This window comes from Puma concolor, chromosome D1 (genome assembly GCF_028749965.1).
Source record: "Puma concolor isolate L17-30 chromosome D1, mPumCon1.1.hap2, whole genome shotgun sequence".
Taxonomy (NCBI): domain Eukaryota; kingdom Metazoa; phylum Chordata; class Mammalia; order Carnivora; family Felidae; genus Puma; species Puma concolor.
Window position 1 is genome coordinate 22,017,437 of NC_141676.1, and position 15,207 is coordinate 22,032,643.

The window sequence follows — 15,207 nt, forward strand, 5'->3', positions numbered from 1 at the left end:
CTGCCCCTCCCCACTTGCACTTTCTCAAAAATAAATAAACATGAAAAAAATACAATGGCATTCAGTATTATATGGTAGAAAGAAAAGTGAATTTGGAGCTAAAAGATATGGGCCAATTGATTAATGCCTCTAAAACTTATCTTCCTCAACACCCCCACCCCAACATAAACGTTAGCAATTCCTTTGTCTAGTTCACAAGGCCATTGTCAAGAATATATATATTCAAGACAATGATGATTATCTCCTTCAGACAAATGTGAAAGTCTGATTGTGACGTGGCATTTTAAAGGAGTAAATTTAGACAAAGATGGATGTCACTGGAGTGAATGCTTCTTAATAACCAGCCAGTCACCACCCTGGTTCACAGATGATGGGTATTGATCAAGTGTGTATCATCTGTGACCACAGTCAAGCCTCTCCCTCAATCCATAACTGCTGTCATGGCTGAGCGTTGTCCTAAAAACTTCCCCAGTTGGAAGAGACCATAGAGCAACAAAACAGTCCTATTCTGCTTAGACTTCTTTCAGTTGTTTATATGGACTTTGCCAAAAGTTTCTCAGCCATTGCACCATGTGGGGCAGACAAGGTGAAGATACCTTCATAATCAATGGGCAAAGACAAATGATGAAATGGAGCCTAGAAAGTTTCAGTGCAATTAATTGGAAAAACATTCATCTGAAATCGAGATGATTTGACATTTAGTCCAATTCTGACTTTAAAGCTCTGAACTTAGAGATTGTTCTTTTTTCCTCTTCCTCCTCTTACCTTCTCTCTTAGCTATGAGTTTTGGAATACATACTTGCTTATGGTATCTTTTAAAGTAGTTAACCTCAAAATCTTCACTGTGAAGGACTTATCATCATTTTGCAAGGAGGAAATCTGAGACTCAGAGAAGGGTTGTTCTATGCAAAAGAAACTCAGAGAAGTAAGTGACTGTACTAAGATTCAAACTGAGGTCAGCCTGACTACAAAGTCAGTTATTTTTTAACTCTACTATGCTGCTGCTTATATTTAAAACAAATGGAGGGGTTCCTGGGTGGCTCATTTGGTTAAGCATACAACTTCGGATCAGGTCATGATCTCATGGTTTGTGGGTTCAAGCCCCCCTTCAGGCTCTGTGTTGACAGCTTGGAGCCTGGAGCCTGCTTCAGATTCTGTGTCTCCCTCTCTCTCTGCTCCTCTCCCGCTTGCACTCTGTCTCTTTCTCTCTCTCTCTCTCTCTCTCTCTCTCAAAAGTAAAGTAAATATTTAAAACATTTTTAAATAAAATAAGCTATAAAAATAAAACAAATGGATAACACAGAACTTCCCTGATACTATTTTACTCCACATATATAATCACAAAACAATGCTAAGATGCACAAAACTAAACATTACAGAATTGTTTGGGACAGGAGAAAATTATCGGAAAAAGAACATAATTTAAAATGTCCACTAGTAGGGGATTGATGAAATAAATTATAATAATTCTGTAAAGTGAAATATTACATGGTCCTTGAAAACAGTGAGGTAAGCCTGTATGTGTTGATGTGCAACGATTCTAGCTTTCTTTGCCAACTATAACCAAAGCAGAATAATATAAATTATATGATTTCAATTTACAAAAATGATAGGACACTATATTTGTTTATAAGCATATAAAAGGAAGGATGTAAAAGAAACTGCTAATACTGGTAACTTCTAGGTAGAGAGAAACAGAGACTTTTATTATGCATCTACTGTATATTTTATTGATTTTATTACATGCATATTGTTATTTTTTTAAGAATCAAAATTAGATCATATAAATTGAGAGAGTATCTATGATTACTCACAACTCCCAAACTCCACATTTGAAAATTATCTCACTTTGAACAACTCCAATATATAATTTCTGAATACGGTTCCCCTGTGGCCAAAATTTGAGACACTTGCATGTGTATGAAAAATGTATGTGTGTGTGATGTTACTTTCAGGGCGACAGCTGGATGGGGGAAAATGGTCAAAGGCTGACTCCCAGCATATGGCCTCACAGGTTTCTTGATTTCCTGCACACAGAGCATTCTGGACAAGGTCAAGGGCAGGCAAGAAAGTGATTTGTTAAACTTCTGTGGTTGATGTGCACTAGATGGATGCTGCAAGTCAGCATCTTGTACCTGCAGACCCTGGGCTGTAGCCCTTTGTTTAAAGGACAAAGATCATTTCAAGTAAGGAACTTGAAAACCACATGCGTAGAGATGAAGAGCCAACAGTACAGATGGCAGACAGAATCGGAATCCCATTGCTCAGATGCAAGTTCTAATGTTTGGAAAAAAAGACATTGTAATTAATAATAGTATTTCTAAGTCTGAGCTTGATTCCTACACACTTGAAGGAATTTAGCTTAATAACAATGGTCACGTTTTAATTTGTTATTCATTTAAATTATATATTTTTTTAACGTTTTATTTATTTTTTGGGGGACAGAGAGAGACAGAGCATGAACGGGGGAGGGGCAGAGAGAGAGGGAGACACAGAATCGGAAACAGGCTCCAGGCTCTGAGCCATCCGCCCAGAGCCTGATGCGGGGCTCGAACTCACAGACCGCGAGATCGTGACCTGGCTGAAGTCGGCCGCTTAACCGACTGCGCCACCCAGGCGCCCCAATTTGTTATTCATTTAGAGGGAACACGGTGTTGTATAGTATTTTGTCTATAACCAGCAAATACTGATCCTCCGTTCCCAAGAAGCTTGCCATTATATAAACACACTTTTTTTTTCCCTTTTTGGTCAGGCTAAATGAAAATCCATGTCCAAAATTTTATTTACAGGTAAGATTAATAATATTAGCAAATGGATCAGGAGAAAGACTCAATGTCTTGAAGAAAGACATGATAGCCTCTTAAAGTAGTATAAAGTAATTTTCCATGTATTTATTTCCCTTTTACTCATTATTTATAGGTGAGTTATGGAAAATTGGAAATATATTTTGATTTTGTATCAAAGTTACCAGTTTATTTGGCTTATTTTGTTTATTTTTAGTTTTAATTTTTTAATATTTATTTTGAGAGAGAGAGAGAAAGACAGAGGCAGAGACAAAGCATGAGAAGGGGAGAGGCAGAAAGAGAGGGAGACACAAAATCCGAAGCAGACTCTAGGCTCCAAACTGTCAGCACAGAACCCGATGCAGGGCTCAAACTCACCAAACACGAGATCATGACCTGAGCCGAAATTAGATGGTTAACTGACAAGGCCACCTAGATGATCCCAAAGTTACCATTTTAGTTTATCTAATAAGATATTCTTTTGTTGTTTTTCTAACCTGCTAACTGTGAATTATCTCTAAGACTCATAGATCTTTTCTGTGTATCTCTTTGCTTTAATGGTTTCATTTATGACCAAGAATCCCTATGGTTTCCAGATCTACATTTGTTCTGTTTTGTTTGTTTGTTTGTTTGTTTGTTTGTTTGTTTGTTTGTTTACTTATTTATTTAGAAAGCACACATGCGTGAGCAGAGGAGGGGCAGAGAGAAAGGGAGAAAGAAAATTCCAAGCAGGCTTTACTGTCAACATGAGCTGAATGCAGGGCTTGTTCCCACAAACCTTGAAATCATGACCTGAGCTGAAATCAAGAGTCAGATGCTTAACCAACTGAACCACCCAGGTGCCCCTCCAATATGCATTTCTAACTAGATTTCCCACCATCTCTCCAGGACCTTATCTTAATTTTCCATAGAATATCTTCTCTCAGATTTCTCATATTAATCTGGAACATACTTTTTCAAAACCAACCTCATTTTAGCTCATTGCCTACCCCGGTCTACCTCACCCTCTTCATTTCCATTCATATATCCCAATCACAGACTCTTCTTTCTTTCTTACTCCAAAATTTTAGAGTCATTTTTCATCACACTTTCATCATTGTTGATTTTCACCTAGATTTGCTAATAGTCTCCCTTCTTAAGTATTCTGTTCTTCCATGGTTGTTACCATTGTTTAAATTCTCATTTTCTTAAAAGCTACCTGGTATCACTGTATCCAAATTATTCTCTATTGTCTGCCCACTGATCCAATTTGTTCAGAGATACTGCCTGAATCCTATCATGTATGGTATCTATGGTGGTCCATCAGAAGCCTTCCTTATTCCTCTGCTTTCCCCAAGTCAGCTGTCATATTTAATTCTCATTGCTCTCTTTTACACTAACTTTTCTAAATACAAACTCTTCATTTATTATAACTTTTCTAAAGAACCTGGGCTTTTGCAGGACTGAGTCTCATTGCTTATCACAAAATCATTGATCCCATCAATTAAAAGTTTATCTCCGGGGCGCCTGGGTGGCGCAGTCGGTTAAGCGTCCGACTTCAGCCAGGTCACGATCTCGCGGTCCGTGAGTTCGAGCCCCGCGTCGGGCTCTGAGCTGATGGCCCAGAGCCTGGAGCCTGTTTCCGATTCTGTGTCTCCCTCTCTCTCTGCCCCTCCCCCGTTCATGCTCTGTCTCTCTCTGTCCCAAAAATAAAAAAATAAAAACGTTGAAAAAAAAAATTAAAAAAAAAAAAAAAAAGTTTATCTCCTCACAACATAGCTAAAGTGATCTCTCTCATCCTAACATATTATTTTTCTTTTGCTTTCCAAACTCATTCATTGTTTTAAAATCAGCATTCTTTATGTGAACTTTTGTGAACTGAGACATTCAGTTTGTACTATATTCTTGACATGTAACTTAACAAAATGCATGACCATACTATTTTGAACATCTGGTACAGCTCTGTTCTTGAGTTTAGGCTCCTTTGGCAATGAGACATTTATTCTTTTCTCTCCTTTATTGTAATGGTTTTGCCACCCTGATTATTGTCCAGACCCCCTACCCAAGGCATGCGAAGTGACTAGTGAAATTTACGTATTTTCTCTCAAGTAGATCCCCAAAGCCTGGGTATAATACCAAAGTACCCCTATGTTCCAGTTCCAAAAATACTTGAAGAAAATCATCATTTAGGGGACCTGCATATACTCAACATATGCTAATACTAAATTTTAAAATAATATATTTTCGTGTTACTATTTTAGGAACATAGGAGGAAAGGACACATTTTTCTTTGAACTACCAGTTGTCCTAGGTAATTTTTACCTAACTTGTTTTGCTACTTTTCTCTTAGATGAAAATGGCATAATTATTTCTTAAAATCCTACAGGTCTAATTGGAAGATTTTAAACATTTTTTTTTCTGAAATCAAAATTGGCCTTTTATAACCCAAGAATAAAATATATGACTTTTCTTTTGAAAATATTTGCAGTTATATTACCTCTATTTTGATAATTAAGGATATATCATAAATACTCTTCTCAAATAAACATGTTAATTTTATAAGAAAATGGAAGGATTTCTTTTTTAAACTGCTTATGCAAAAATTTCTACCTGACACAAAATAACTCTGCTGTGACTTTCTACATAATTACTATGTTCATTTTTTCCCCTGCATTTCTAATAGTAACAAAAATGAGTATGGAGAAATAAAGATTCCATACCTGGTAATCATTGCTAATATTTTGCATTCTCTGCTGCAGTGTTCTGGTGAAATATATCTATATCTATATCTATATCTATATCTATATCTATATCTATATCTATATCTATATCTATATCTATATCTATATCTATTTCTTTTTAGAGTGCATCATTGCTTTGTAAGATCACAAGTCATTGAGTGCTACCAAGGGAAGGAACCATTGTGAAAACACAGATGAAGGACCTCAATCTTAAATTAGGTGGGAAGGGTTGGAGTAGAGAAATTATCTTTAGTAAAAGGTATGTTGTTTAATGAAGGATTGAGGAGGTAGAAGGAAGAAAGTGGGAGCTATTTCAAGAGAAATGAATTAGGAGAACTCAGTACATGGTTCTTGGGTCATTTGTCCAGTACTTGCTCCCAGGACAGATACCAAACCTCATTTACTAATATTGGCACCTTTTGTGGCTTTGGCAGTAACTTATGGTTACAGACTTTGAGTCAGGATCTGATTTTCTTATAGCTCTGGCTTCCCTAGATTATTTGACGGGTTTCACTACTGTTCTTAGAGAACACAACTGAATGTTCTAACAGCATTACTTGTAGAAATAAGTCTCATAGATTTGCCTAATAGTTCCCAAGAGCCCTTAGACATTAACACTTATAATGCTTGTAGTATAGAGACCTATTATTTGGAATTTCCCAGTTTCACAGACTGATATAGTTTCTATTTTCTCCCTTCCATCCTATACGAATGAAGAGGCATTTTTTGTTTTTGTTTGGTTTGGTTTGTTTGTTTTTATAGGTAACACTGTGCAGAATTGTGAGTCTCATAATGGATAACTAGAGACATGATGGCTAGTAAGGCTATCCAGGAAAATAACATATGCCTGACCATTCTTACATCCCCTAGTCCCTGTAGATCACTTTTCTTGATGTTATTTTTTTTAACTGATGTATAATTAACATACAATGTTATATTAGTTTCAGGTATACAACATATTGGTTCAACAAGTCTATACATTACTCAGTGCTCACTACGATAAGTATACTTACCATCTGTCACCATATAATATTGTTACGAGATTATTGATTATATTCCCTATGCTGTACTTTCTGTCTCCATGACTTACATATTTTATAAATGGAAGTTTGTTCCTCTTAATCCCTTTATCTATGTCACCCATCTCCCCAACCACCTTCTGCTGGCTTTTGTGAGAATCGCTCTAATTCCTAACTTCAAAGTATCTTTGTACTTTATATTTGTTGAACTTATTTATTTGTCTGCATGTTTGTTCCCCAAATATCCCAAAATCTATAGTCCAGTGTCTATATGTCTTTCATTATGAGATTCTTAGCATGTATTGGTTGCCTTTCAACTAATGCAAGACTTCTGAATTATGATTATGCCATCTATAGGGGACTGATTTGTGAACCACTTCCCTGATGAAGGCTATTTCAGTGCTCTGTTGGTTTAATAACACAAGACATTAATACAGAAATGGGCATATTTGGAAAAATAGCATTTATTTTTTAAAGTTTTTTTTATGAAAGTAAATGAGAGGTGTGGAAGCTAGTAAGAGTTCTTTAAAAGTATATTCAAGATATTTTATTCCTAATTCTAGAAGTATTTGTATTTGTAATAGATGATGTGAAAAGTACATAAAAGCACAAAGAAGTTGAAAATGACCAACATTTCCACTAGTTAAGTATATCCAATTTGATAACATTTTGGTATATACCTTTTAAAATATATACCACACTTCCTGGTTAAAATCATGGACTCTATTTCTAGACAATCTTGTTTTAAACCTTTGCTCTATCACTTCCTAAGAGTATAACTTTAGACAATATACTTAACCTCTCTGTGCCTCAAGTTTCCTGATTCATAATAAGGGCTGTAGTAGTACTGACCTATTTATTTGGTTTCCTGTGAAGATTAAATCAGTTAATCCATGCATAGATTTTCAATTTATGACTGGGTATATTAATGTAGTTTGTTACTGTTACTGATAATAAGGATGATGTTACTATGTACTAGATCGATGGACTTGAAAATTCTCTTCTTTTCTTTCAGTTGCTTAGATAAACTCCTTTTAACTGCAGTCATTTTTGAACTGAATAGTTTTATTTACTTAGTTTAGGAACTAACAAAGCTTACTAAGAAGTATTTCTTACTCATTTCTTTTTTCTTTTTTTTTGTGAGCCCCTCAAACTTTTAAACAATAATAATTGCATTATTTCTTAAGGGTTTTTGAGAAACACCTTGCATTACTTCTTGTAGCTTCTTGTAACTTCTTGTGTTCTTGTGCATTTTTGGTTTCTTTCAAAGGTGAGTGAACTGAGATATCTAATAATTCAAACATTTTTAAACCTCTCCTTTTGGACTTAAAACACAACAAAAAAGGCCATTTCTTTTCTTTGGCTATTAAACTTCTTTTCCCACTAGCCCACACGCCTGCTCAACTTGCTCATCATCGTTGAGGAATAAACTTCAATCATACAGAGAAACCTTATTCCATTCTTTTACTTCCTCCTGGAAACATCTCTATGGATGTTATAATTATTTCAATGGATAAAAATAATGAAATACATCATTTTTTCCCCAGTAATCAAATTAAACAAGCACTAGAGTAGAGCTGAGAGTAGAATATCTTTGGCCACATGTTGGAGAAGTAGTAAAACATTTGAAGTTTATTGCCTAATGATTGATTCTTAGAGTTATGTTAAGTGTAAATTCGAAAAGTATGCAGAGCTTCAGAGCTACTTGGTGGAGCGAGGGAAACAAAGATCAGTTCACCAAAGCCACCAGAGGGGAAAAAAAGCCATAGCCTTTTTACCAGCTAGAACAAAACTCATGAGATTGCAGGGCTTTACCTCCATGCCTTGAATCATCACATTCCATTTGAATGTTAAACAAACATGAGTAGCCTGTTTGCTATCTAGGAGACCATACTGAACCCAATTCATTCTCTGTTCCAGAAGGAAGAGAAGGGAGTCTAGCATGAGAAGATCATCTCTCTTCATAAGGCAGCTTTATTTCCCATCCTGCACCATCCACCTACAGATCTCACTGAATTAGCAGAGGGACTTCATGAAATTCAGGTGTGTTTCATTACAAAAGGTAAATTACTTGCATATTCATTTTCTAAATAATTTTTCAACTGGAATATAACCTTTCTGTTGGTTGCGAACCTTTTGCACAGATAATATTTCTTCTAAGTGTTTCTGATGGTGATTTTATGGAAGCCAGGGCAAAGTTGCATCTGGAGTACAGGAAGTGCACGTGCATATGGGATTATGCATTCCAGCAGCACTATGCTTGGTTCATATTCTGTATGTTCAGAAGCAACTCTAATTCTTCATATTTTCAAGCAACACTTCTTGGACTCCCAAGATATAAGAACACTTGGGAGAAATTAACTGATTCAAGAGAATAACTTAATGATTTTCTAAATGTGAAAGACTCAGACACAGTATTTACTAGAGGAGACTGCTGTAAAATCATTACAGTTTATTATCAACAGCATACAATGCTCTTTTAAACCAAGATATTTTGCTTTATTACCCCCAAAGTAGCTGCATGTGCTGTATTCCCTTATACCAGAATGCTCGTGGTAGGGGAAAATCTTTAAATAATCCTCATCCGGAGCAAGGAAAACAAAAGGACTCACAGCCCTTCATCACATAGGCCCCGAGTGACAAAATACAGCTCATATTGTGGTAATTTTCCAAACAAATCAAGACCTCTGATTAAATAAGTTGGGCCTTAGGCTTCCTGCGATTCTAAAGACTATCAATAGAAGCATTGTGGCACAGTCTTATTAGACTCATTGGAGCTATAATTAGCCATTGGAGAGAAACAAAAATGTAAAAAAAAAAAATCTATCATGATTAATTTTCACAGGATGTCTTGGAAACCTTACAGGAGGAATTAGTAGTCTGCCTATTTATAATTAACAGATCGCAAACACTAATGCATTTTCCCAACAGGGACTATTTAAATGGAAAGCTTTGTTGATGTGAGACTTAAATACATAGACTTGAGTCCCTGGAAGATGTGTTTTACAGAGATTTTAGGACAATGCAGTATGTTCTCTTGATTGGAAGTTCTTTTGGTTGCTTCTACTTGAAGTGGTCCTAGGGGAGAATCCCCTTGGCTTCCTTTAGCTAAGGCAGCATGTGCAATATGGGGACTCGGATCTCATGTTCACCTCAGAGAGAATCCTGCAGCCAGCGCAGACACATCAGAAAGGAATTAGCACTTTAGTTAAGTGTTAGCATCCAATTTCTAACATGGTTATATGTGGAATTTTGTGATCACCTCAGCCAATCAAAATTGACAAAAGAACTCAAATTTACATATATGGGAATAGGTGATTATCATAGAAAGCATTAAAGTATTTGAGCTGACACACAATAGGGTGTTAATGTCTCTCTAGGGCTATAAGGTAATAAAATCCTATTTTACAACAATTCTAATTTGTGAATACTAACTTCAAAAGAGAACATACTGCATAAAAACTGCCAATGTAATAAATTTGCCCCTGCCTCTAACCTTGTTCAGACCACTTGTAGGGTATCCATTCTAGATAACATGATTCCACATCATGAATTCTTTGGCAAACACTGCTTTATCATACAGTTAAGAGCCACTGTAATCTAGCCACTCTTTATGGTTGCAGTCTTAATCTTCTATATTTTCTAATGTTGCCCCGATTTTATTAGTTACTTAACATTTCAGGACCTTCCCATATTCTTTTTTACTGTCTTTGCTCTTTTCAATCTGAAAAAAATGTTGCTCAACCTTTAAATTCTTTAAAACTCAGGCACATATAGAACTCTTACTTGAATTTGTTTTGGCCTATCATTGCCTGTTGCAGCCTCTTGGCTGCAATAATATACCCCACATGTGTGCTAATATGACATCTAGTGTGTGACTCTATTATCATGTCTATAGATTTGTACTGTAACACTTGGTAGACATGGATTATGTCCAGAGAATATCTGCTCCATATATGTTATGACTTTGGGAGGTATCTAACTCAATAAATGTTGAATAAAAAGACTTGTCAATGTATATAGTTAACAGGTATTTAGTATACTTGTTTATTTCATCTTATGAAAACATTTGTGTGTTTTCTATGTTCCCATTTAACATGGATTCAACAAAGGATGAGGTTTTTTTCTGAATTGAGCTGACAAGTAGCCACTAAATCTTAGAAATATATCTGAATTACAGAGGAGCAGAGTAACTTTATTTTAAAAATCTCATTGACTTACTGAGCATGCCACTTAAGAGAGAGAGAGGGAGAGAGAGGTGAGAGTGAGAGAGATGAAAGATGTATTTAAGAAGTTGCTAAAGTAAATTTATGACCTTCATTTTTATTGTATTGCACCTGAAGAGCATGGAAATTAGGATGGGGGGAAGCCCAAACCACTTTAGATATTGGTGTGTAATGGGCTGTGTACATTTTGGATGACAGAGACTAGTTATCAGTAAGGAGAGACTAAACTGATTTCTGGCTCATAGCTTTCCTAAAGTAAACATTATATTTGTTATAGCAAAAGTTTAATTTTATTTCAGTACTTTTGCTAGACTAAACTATTTATAGCTATAGATGTTAAATAATGAAAGGATGGTCTATGACTTCAGACTTGATTTCTTTCACTTTCTTACCTGTGAACCCCACTTATCCATGAGCTTATAATTTTTTTAATTTGCATTTTTACGAGAAATGTTAGTACCTCTCAGATTATCTTTTTTATACCTAAGTATGTATCTTATATCCATGGTATTTTAGGAGATTTGAAGGGAGAAACATTATAAGTTAATAAACTATTTTCTTAAAACTGCTAGAGAAACTCTCATTGTTGGCAAGTGAAATGGGCCTTACAGGTCACAGAACAAAATTAGAAGACAAAAAATAAAAATGAGGAGAAAAGTTACATCTTTGCTCATTAACTCAATTCTTTTACATGGGGCCTGATCTCATGAACCGTGAGACTATGACCTGAGCAGCTGAAATTGACTCAGATGCTGAACTATCTGAGCCACCCAGGCGCCCCTCATTATTCAATTCTTAACAGTAGTAGCAGTATCACTCAAGCTACCTGCTAGTAAATATGGTGTCCTTGGTATATTTTCTCGTATTTAATTTTGATATTTTTATTCCTGAAAATGTTGAGAACTTAAACATTTGCAGCAAGTATTGAGGTTGCATTTATCCTCAGAGGTAAGTGAGACTGCAAATCTTAGAGCACCAGAGTATACTCAGATGGCCCACCAAGTCAGAGGCAAAGAACTTTAGAAGGGAGAAAGGAAGAGAAACAAATGTTTAGTTGCTTGATTAAAATTGAATACACATCCAGCTGCTTTGAATTCATCCTGAGGAAAAGTAGAGCCCCACACCGGTGATGTATGCCTATGAGGAAGTGCTTTTTGGAATAACCTGAGGACTCAGGGACAAAATCACTCAACGGAGAACACAGAAATTAGGTTCAAACTAAGCTTTGGGTGTCTATGGTGAACTTCCACAATTATATAACATCTCTAGTTAATTTTCTCATTTTTAAAATGGCAATAGGATTAGCTGGTTCACCAGGTTGTAAGGAATAAATAAGATAACATATATAAAGGCAATGTTTTTCATGTTATAAGATGAGATAAGAGAGAAATTGAAAGCTATAGATATAGATATCTGTATATCAGTCTCTTTTCTCCCATGCAAAGAGTTCTGTGCCTGCACTGGCTGCTGTCATCTGTCTTACTTTCACTCCACTTGTCCCTTTTTGAAAATCCCAAATATAAAAAATTGTAGTGTGATCACTTAGGGGAAAACAAACAAACAAACAAACAAAAAACCTGACTTGGCTTCATGCTCAACTACTTCCAATCCCTGTTGCAGTGTGGTTTTTGTTTTTTAAGTAAAAGCTAAATTATGTGCCTCTAATCAAACCTTTGTAAATTGTCAAATTGACTTCTGGATTAAGATAGCAGATTGAACACATGCTTTTTACATCCTTTCCATTTATATTTAAATGTCATTATGACAGTAAAAGAATAGATCTGCAACACAGACCAGTATCAGAGGGCATGTCTTAGACAGTTCAGATGTTTTGAAGAACTTTATAAGTAAGAAAATACATGGGATCACATTGATAGGTAAACCAGAAGAGAGAATACTGCCCCTGCAGATGTGTGGTGGAGAAGAACCATTCTTTTCCACGTAGTTGCGGACTCTTCTAGCTTGCTGTCAGCAAGTACAAAGAGCAGGAGCAGACAGTGGGGATAGACTTTAGGGTGACTAACTACAGAACTATGCACTCAAGAGCAAGACAAGTCAGATCCCCTGTTTCCTTCCTTTTTCCCTCTGTTCCTCCTCCTGACCCTATTCAACGACTGTTACAGAGCGCTGTGCCAGAAAGGATTTTGTAATCCAGAAAATATGTAAATTTCTCTAAAGAAACTGAAAAATATGGAAGGGTAGGGTTTTGTTTCTCAGTGTTCATGCTGGCATCTGAGAGATAAGCCTGGCAGAGACTGAGGCATAGAAGGAAATACTCTGAAGCTCTTCAGCACCAAGTAAAAGCCACCTCATTTTGATATGGAGGTGGAGGACCTCATAGCACCTGTCTGCCCCCCCAGCCAGCAATGACAATACCAAAATTTCTGTATAAGAGAAACACAGAAGGGGTTGTCTCAAGTCAAGGGAGGATCTAGCAACCTTGACTCAGAACTAGTTTTGCAAAAATGAATCACAGTTCTGAATTAGATCATTTGCTTATTACAGGTGGTTTAAGGGGAGGAAATCCTAATGAAGATTTGTGAAATTGTCCTGCAGTCACATCCCCATAGCAAGCATGCTTTATCTTTGATGTGTGTGTGTTTATTTGGGGTGGCTAAAAAAAAACAGTATTAAAAGTTATGGAACAGAGAAAGTAATATAAACCCAAATTTCTCCCTCTTGATCCCTACTACCTACACAAATGCTGCCAGGTAACATAGCTTTACTTTGCTTTCAAGGTTTTTGGTCTGTTCTTCTATTCATTTTTTTATGTTTATTTATTTATTTTGAAAGAGAGAGAAAGTGGGGCGCCTGGGTGGCACAGTCGGTTAAGCGTCCGACTTCAGCCAGGTCACGATCTCACGGTCCGTGAGTTCGAGCCCCGCGTCGGGCTCTGGGCTGATGGCTCAGAGCCTGGAGCCTGTTTCCGATTCTGTGTCTCCCTCTCTCTCTGCCCCTCCCCCGTTCATGCTCTGTCTCTCTCTGTCCCAAAAATAAATAAACGTTGAAAAAAAAAATTTAAAAAAAGAAAGAGAGAGAAAGTGAGCAGGGGAGAGGGGCAGAGGGAGAGAGGGAGAGAGAATCTCAACAGGCTCCGTGCTCAGTGCAGAGCCCGATGTGGGGCTCAATCCTACCACTGCAAGAGCATGACCTGAGCCAAAATCAAGAGTCTGATGCTTAACCGACTGAACCACCCAGGTGCCCCCAGTTCTTTTATTCAGAGCAGAGGTCAGGTGGGGTAGATTGTTTGCTAATAAACAATCAAAAAAGAATTCAGAAAGGCATACAATATACCTTTATATCTCACTTACAAATCTGAACATTGGTTGGAGTGTCTCTGATTCAGGTTCAGGGTCTCTAAGCATCAGCTGTGGTGGCTCTAAGGCTCATATCTGTGTGTGGAGCTCAAAGACTATGGCTACTTAAGATATTTTCTTCTCATGATGATGGCATAGGCAAAGATGACAAGCTTAATAACCATACAGGCTATTTCAAGCATCTGCTCAAGTCATTTCCACCAACATCTCATTGGCCAAAGCAAGTCACAGGGCCAAAACTAAAATCCATGGTTGGAAAGTTTACTCAGTACACCATAGGGCCATGACAATGGTGTACATATAGGAAATGATTCCAGCGGAATGAATATTTGTAGCTAATAATTCAATTCGTTACAGCAAAAGAGACCCAAATTCAAAATTGAAACCTTACCAACTTTCAGCATCATTCAGTCTGGTCCTTCATCTTTCAAGTAAGGTTATATCCAGAGGTCAACATTTTAGGAAGATTACCAGGAAAGAATAAAAGACACCAACAGTCACGTATAATTTGGAAGAGGTTATTGGATTTTATAGGAATGAAGACAAACCTGATTTCCCATGGAAGTTCCTTTCTTCTTAACTCATTTTCTTTCCAATATCCACTGATCCTCTAATTCTACAGATGGCTGTGTGTGAAAGGATGATAATGCATGATGGAGGGATTTGCATAAAGGTTGAAGTGAAATTTGCATTGTCCTAGATGCACCAGTCTATTTTAGACAGAACCTGGCAAATCATTTGGGATTAAATGAAAAATATCTGAGTAGGATATGAAGCTGTTTTCCTAGGAACAGGTGAAATTATATTGTCTTGAGTCATTTGGGAAGACAGCACCGCCCTCCATCCTACCAGAGGATAGTGAATAGTCCTGGAGCTTCCGGTGAAGCACTTGTTTTTCATCTCAAGTGAAGATTTCTTTATAGTATCTATGCCCAGTGTACAAAGGCATTGTTTAAAAAGGATTGTACAGTGATGAGAAAACATATTAAATCGCATATTTTGAAAAAGAGTAAATGGTGGCTATGGATCATTTCTCTCATAAACTATACCAAGAGATGCCATTGCAGGGACATCAATAAGATCCCTAATAATACCCTTTAGCAGTATCACTCCTCTTAAAGTAAAAGTCAAATTAACTGTTA

The 15,207-nt window shown here is 36.6% G+C and overlaps 1 protein-coding gene across 9 annotated transcripts in view; it reads left to right on the forward strand.

Annotated features, from left to right (window-relative positions):
• The window catches only part of LRRC4C (leucine rich repeat containing 4C), a 1,215,827-nt gene that overhangs the window by 611,231 nt on the left and 589,389 nt on the right, over nt 1-15,207 (forward strand). For 8 of the 9 annotated variants that reach the window (XM_086677650.1, XM_086677649.1, XM_086677647.1 and 5 more), the window contains one exon: nt 8,443-8,565. The gene's annotated coding sequence lies outside the window, so the exon portion shown is untranslated. Of the gene's footprint in view, nt 1-8,442; nt 8,585-15,207 lie in introns of all 9 variants that reach the window. The other variant, XM_086677644.1, reaches the window with a different exon arrangement.